General features: G+C 33.6%; 1 long non-coding RNA gene across 1 annotated transcript; it reads right to left on the bottom strand.

Moving 5' to 3' along the window:
• Positions 1 to 3,924: 3,924 nt before the first annotated feature.
• LOC133874544 (uncharacterized) lies at positions 3,925 to 5,363 on the bottom strand. Its single transcript, XR_009901318.1, has 2 exons — positions 5,279 to 5,363; positions 3,925 to 4,281 (listed from the first exon to the last, which is right to left on the bottom strand). It is a non-coding gene; the product is annotated as an uncharacterized LOC133874544 (long non-coding RNA).
• Positions 5,364 to 5,838: the final 475 nt, after the last annotated feature.

The following is a 5,838-nucleotide window of genomic DNA, read 5'->3' as shown; positions in this document are numbered from 1 at the left end:
GTACGTGTTAAGCGGGATGCAAATGCAGCGACACACGGCCTAGCAAGCTAGAGAAGCGGTGACTCATGTTATAGATAAAATTAATTGGTCGGAAGATGTTCCACCATGCATCTATGGTATTATTAGTAGGGAAATTGTTGTCCCTATTTATTGTTCTCACTCGTTTTGGGATTTTTTTAAGAAGAATTGATATTGTTCAACAAAAAAAATAATAAGGCCATTGGCATTATTGGTGGAGTGGAATCTTGCATCCAAGTTAACCGGGAGTGCCAACTGGGAGAACATATGCTTTAATCATGAGTCTTCTGCTAACACATTTATTCAGTGATTGATGCTGAATTGACATTTAAAATAGAGTACATACTATTTTGAATTTCGATATTATGTTATTGATGACATTTACGCCACATCAAGAGATGTCTAATACATGAAATACTAGCGTGAAGAGGGTACAAGGCGCGGCCCTCTGGACGGTCTAGGAGTTGGTAGAGGCGATTTAGGTAGTCCATTCAGCATTAATTTTGCCATTAGCAAAAGTCGGCCTTTCTTTTGTTTTACGGTAATAGTTTCAGATAATTCTTCTGCATCCTTTGCATGAACTAATTCCTCCAGTTTCTTACCTGATCAGAGTAATTAGTATCAACAGTTTCAAACAAGGAAAAAAAAATAAAAATAGCGTTAACTTGTGTTAAAAGATCATAAATACAGTGCAATTAAAATAAAAAATGGCATAAATACGGGTGTCAAGTTTATTACTATCGATTATGGAATAAAACAGGCATAGTAAATTAACTTCAATTAGAGTAGCCTTGTATTCTAATGCATAATTTTTCACTATACTTTTTGGTTGTAAGACTATTCCGCCTTCGGTTCCACAAATTTGACCACACCTTCAATCAAGTTATGGAGGTTAGACAGATGTATTAAGAAGAGAAATTATTGATGAATATTGATGGAGTGGTGCGTCTAAATCAATATTACAAAATCGAGTAATGCTATACGTGCGTCAAGAGTTCGGCTGGTGTCCAACTCTTAACCCACGTGGCACGTCTTTTTTCCCGTTGAATTTTTCTTTTCCCTGCTTGCGCGAGATTTGCAGAGAGAGAGCTGGGCGAGGGTCGGTTGGTCGTTGGCCTCCGATTGATCGGTGGGGGTCGGCTGGATTTGCTGGGTCCGAGAGAGAGAGAGAGAGAGAGCAAGGTCGATCGGTCGTTGGCCGTCGGTCAATCGGTGGGGGTCGGCTGGATTTGCTGGGTCCAAGAGAGAGCTGGGCGAGGGTCAATCGGTCGTTGGCCGCCGGTCGATCGGTGGGTACTGGTCTGCTGGGTTCGCGAGAGAGAGAGAGAGAGAGAGAACGCGTGCAGTATTTAATGAAAAAAAAATTTCCCTTTTCAAATATTTAAATATAATATATATATATATATATATATATATATATATATATATATATATATATATATATATATTATATTTGAAAGTAATGGTTAGGTGGCGCACGGGACAATTCCCGCGTGCCTACCTACACAAATTCTGGCCACGTGGCCAATTCTCTTATACATATACATATATTTTTTTTTTATCAATAGTGTACAAAACCTTAATAAAATTTGTTTTTATTAATATATATTTGATATAAACAATTGGCCACGTGTAAAAAATACACGCGCCCAATTGGCCGCGTGTAAAAATACATGCGGCTACTTGTTTTTCTTATACCACCAGCCACGTGTCTTTATTACACGTGGCCAATTGGCCGCGTGTCTACAGTAACCGCTACAGTAGACACAGTAGACACGCGGCCAGTTGCACTTTTTTTGTAGTGAGTTGCCAAGTCACCCTTAACAATATATTTAGCATGAAAAAAAATATATATTAGCAAATAGTTTTCATTTGATTTGGATTTAATCATTAGATTTCCAATTTCAAAGGAACCCCTTCCCTTTAAGCGGAGGTGGTTCGAAGGGACTCCTACCCTGCAACCCACCCAAAGCGAGAGAGGGCGGGTCGGGGCCTTTTCCACCCCTATGTCCACCTTTATGGGGTGGAAGTCCCCGTGAACCACCTCAACGTACAACAAGCGTGTGGGTGAAAATCCCACAACTCCTGGCGGTGGGATTTCTCCTCCACTGCTTCATTTTCTATTCTTTTCTTTTTTTTTTCTTCTTTTTTTTATACAATTTTTTGCTTCTTTTTTATTTTATTTTATTGTTTTTGTTTTTGTTTTAAGGATATGTTGGTATGGTAAGAATGTCCACATGACAATGTTTTACAGGTCTCACATGGGCTTGAGGGGGTGGAGATCAAGATTCTGTGCCATTCTTAAAATCGTGACCGTTCATTTTAAGAAGTGCAAGGTCAAGAAATTCTTAAAGTTGTGACAATTCATTTATAAAATGAACAGTCACAATTTTGCCACCTCATCAATTTTTGAACAAAAAAATATTTTCAAAAAAAGGTGTATGCCAATCACCCAAATAGTCATTGGACTGCCTTCTAAACGCCTTAGGGGATGGTTTAGCCACTCTCTCAATCCTTACGGGGGGTGGTCTTGAAAAGCCTTAGAGAATGGTTCAGCCACTCCAAAAAATAAATAGGTTTCTATCGTTATAAAAGTTAATAGAATCCGTTAATATATCACATCAGTACCAATCATATTATGACATGTTACTTATACTAACAAATTATTAAAAATTATTAAAAAAAAAAAATTGTTAAAAAAATATTAAAAACCAAATATATATATATATATATATATATTTAAACAAATTGAAGGAGAGAAGTCGAGTCACCCTTTTGGCCAAATAGTGAGTGAAAAACACCCCAAAGCCTGTCCATTGAAGACGACCTTAGTAATAGTAGGGAATTACCTCTTTAATCTTTTTATTTGTGTGAAAATATGAAATAAACTAAAAAATATGGTGATGAGATATATAGTATTACCCCTATGTATTTTTATTAATTAAAATAATTAAATTGGTTTATATTCTCTTATTTTCATTAATCAGTAATATTTTAATTATTTTCTTGAAACAATAGTTGATGAAATATATTAAACACTTATCAAATAATTGATTAAAAGTTTATATTGATGTTTTAATAAAGATTGTATAAGAAAGTGAAATTTTTGAAGTTTATAATACTAAAGTATTTAGATTTGCAAATAAATATACTAAAATTTTATTTCTAGTGTTTTTGCAACAAAATATTGACTTTAGAATTTGAAAAGTGCCTTTGATCGATGGACTATCATGATCATAGATATATGGTCACATAAATAACTTGACGGTAGTATATATTGTGCACATCTTGCATGTGAGCTGCCTCTTTATCTTAGAAATGAGCAAAATATCCTTCAATAATAAGCATGTGTGTGTGTGTGATAATTTTTTTTTTTTTCGTTTTTTTATGAATATCATACATACTATACTGTCTTTGTCATAAAAAATAAAAGTCTGTTTCATTTGAAGAAAAATGGATAAGAAAAGAAAAGGGTATGAAGGAAACTAAAGGATTTTTTTTTTTTTTTTTTTTTTTTTTTTTATGAAAATAGAGCAATTATTCATAGGAATACAGGAATATATATGTATCAAAAAAATATTTCAATTTATTTTGAAAATTAATTATAACCTAATATCTTGATCTTTGAAAATAATTTTCAATTTATTTTGAAGAAGTTAAATTATAATTACAACTAAGTACAAAATTAAAAACATAACTTTTTTTGTCTGTTGTAAATTTGACCATGTTTTCATTGAAAATTACATAAATCATTTATTTTTTTCACCATAATTCCAAAATTGGATGCCAAACGATCGAATTTAGAATATTGAGTTTCAATAAGGCTACACAAGGTCGTGAAGCAGAAAGATCAATTATTGAAGTTCCTCGACGATAACCGTTCTAAATTTTTAGCTACAAAATCAATTGAAGGAACATGTTAACTGGAAGTGTTAACATGTTAACACTTTTATTCAATGGTTGCTGCTGAACTGACATTTAGAATAGAATGCATATGCTATTTTGATTTCGATATTATGCTATTTTTGACATTTACGCCACATCAAGAGATGTCTAACACATGATCTAACATATGAAGTACAAGGAATGTCTGTTAAGGACGAGACCCTGGGGGAGCCGTAAGACTTGGCGGCGGCGGTTCAGGCGGCTTCTTCTGCATTAGTTTTGCTAAGAGCAAAGTTTGGCTTTTCCTTTGTGTTACAGTAACGGCTCCTGACAATTCTGCTATATCTTTTGCATGAGCTATGTTTTCCATTTTTTCACCTGATCAGAATAATCAACACCAATAGTTTCAGACAAAGAAAAATAACAAAGATGGTACTAACTCATGTTAAAAGATCATAAATACAATATAATTAAAAGTAGATCTGACATATATAAACATTGGTGTCAAGTTTATCAAATTCTAGTAGCCTTATTCTGTTGCATAATTTTCCATTATATTTTATGGTTGTAAGGCTATTCCACCTTCCGTGTCACAAATTTGACCACGCATTTAATCAAGTTATTGGATGTTAGACTTGTATATCAAGAAGAGAAATTCTTCATGAATATTGATGGTGTTAGAATATATTTTCATATAATTGTGATTGTAATCAAATGTATCCTAGTGATTGATTAGCAAATCTCCTGTGGTTTGAAAAATCGTTGGATTGGTGTACTTGTACAGTACTTATCGAATAACATAGCATTAATAAGGTTAGATGAAACTTGTTCTATCTTCAATTGTCGAAGAAACATATTGGTGAAAAAAATAATAATAAAAAAAAAAAAACCTCACTATCAACTTCTATTCTATGATAAATGTGAAAATCGGAGATAGAACGATGAGACAAAGGAAAATGAAAATAAAATAAATAAATAAAAAACTGGTATTAGTCAATTGCTCTGATATATGAAGAAGTACGTAAGGTTAAGGAAATATAAAGAAAATAGCATAATAAGAAAAAATTGAAATAAAAGATTTTACGGGTCGGATAGTTCAGTGTTAAACACATACGTTCATCATCAGGGAATAGTTAAAATGGCTCCATTTTGCTCTTGTTTCTTGATATTTTTACAATACCAATAATTCCTACTTATAGGAAAATGTGAATGGTAAATACAATATAAATAAGATAATTAAATCACAAGGATTTGATTATCACTTACGGCTGATAATCAATCACAAGGATTTTATGAAAATATATTCTAATAGAAGGGAACGGTGTGGCTAAATCAATATATACAAAATTTAGAGAGAAAAATGTAATTCTCTTACCGGTGACGAACAAGCTCCATGCAAGGAACAGGATAGTAAGCACTAGAAAATCAAGGAGGAAGGGCCTCTTGACCTTAAACCTCATGTTGCATTAATTATGGAAGAGACTTGCAAATATCACAGTTATTATATAGGCAGTTCAAGCCTACCCATGCACTTTAGTCCTGTTCCCTATAGTACTGGGTCAAAGATGGAGAATAATAAAAGCAACATCGATCCCTCATTTCCTTCTTTTCCTTTTCTTTTACCGAGTCGTGTTGAAAAGTCATAATCTAAAATCCCACTATAGGGGTGCAATTGTAGCACCCCTCTTTGAAAATATATAGGAAATGTTTTTCTATAGTGGGATTTTAGATTATGACTTTTCAACACGACTCGGTAAAAGAAAAGGAAAAGAAGGAAATGAGGGATCGATGTTGCTTTTATTATTCTCCATCTTTGACCCAGTACTATAGGGAACAGGACTAAAGTGCATGGGTAGGCTTGAACTGCCTAGGAGGGGTGCTACACATGTACCCCTCATCCCCCTCTCATCCTCCCTTTTTATTAAACAAATTGAG

The sequence above is a fragment of the Alnus glutinosa genome, chromosome 8 (genome assembly GCF_958979055.1).
Source record: "Alnus glutinosa chromosome 8, dhAlnGlut1.1, whole genome shotgun sequence".
Taxonomy (NCBI): domain Eukaryota; kingdom Viridiplantae; phylum Streptophyta; class Magnoliopsida; order Fagales; family Betulaceae; genus Alnus; species Alnus glutinosa.
This window is presented reverse-complemented; position numbering and strand designations above follow the sequence as displayed.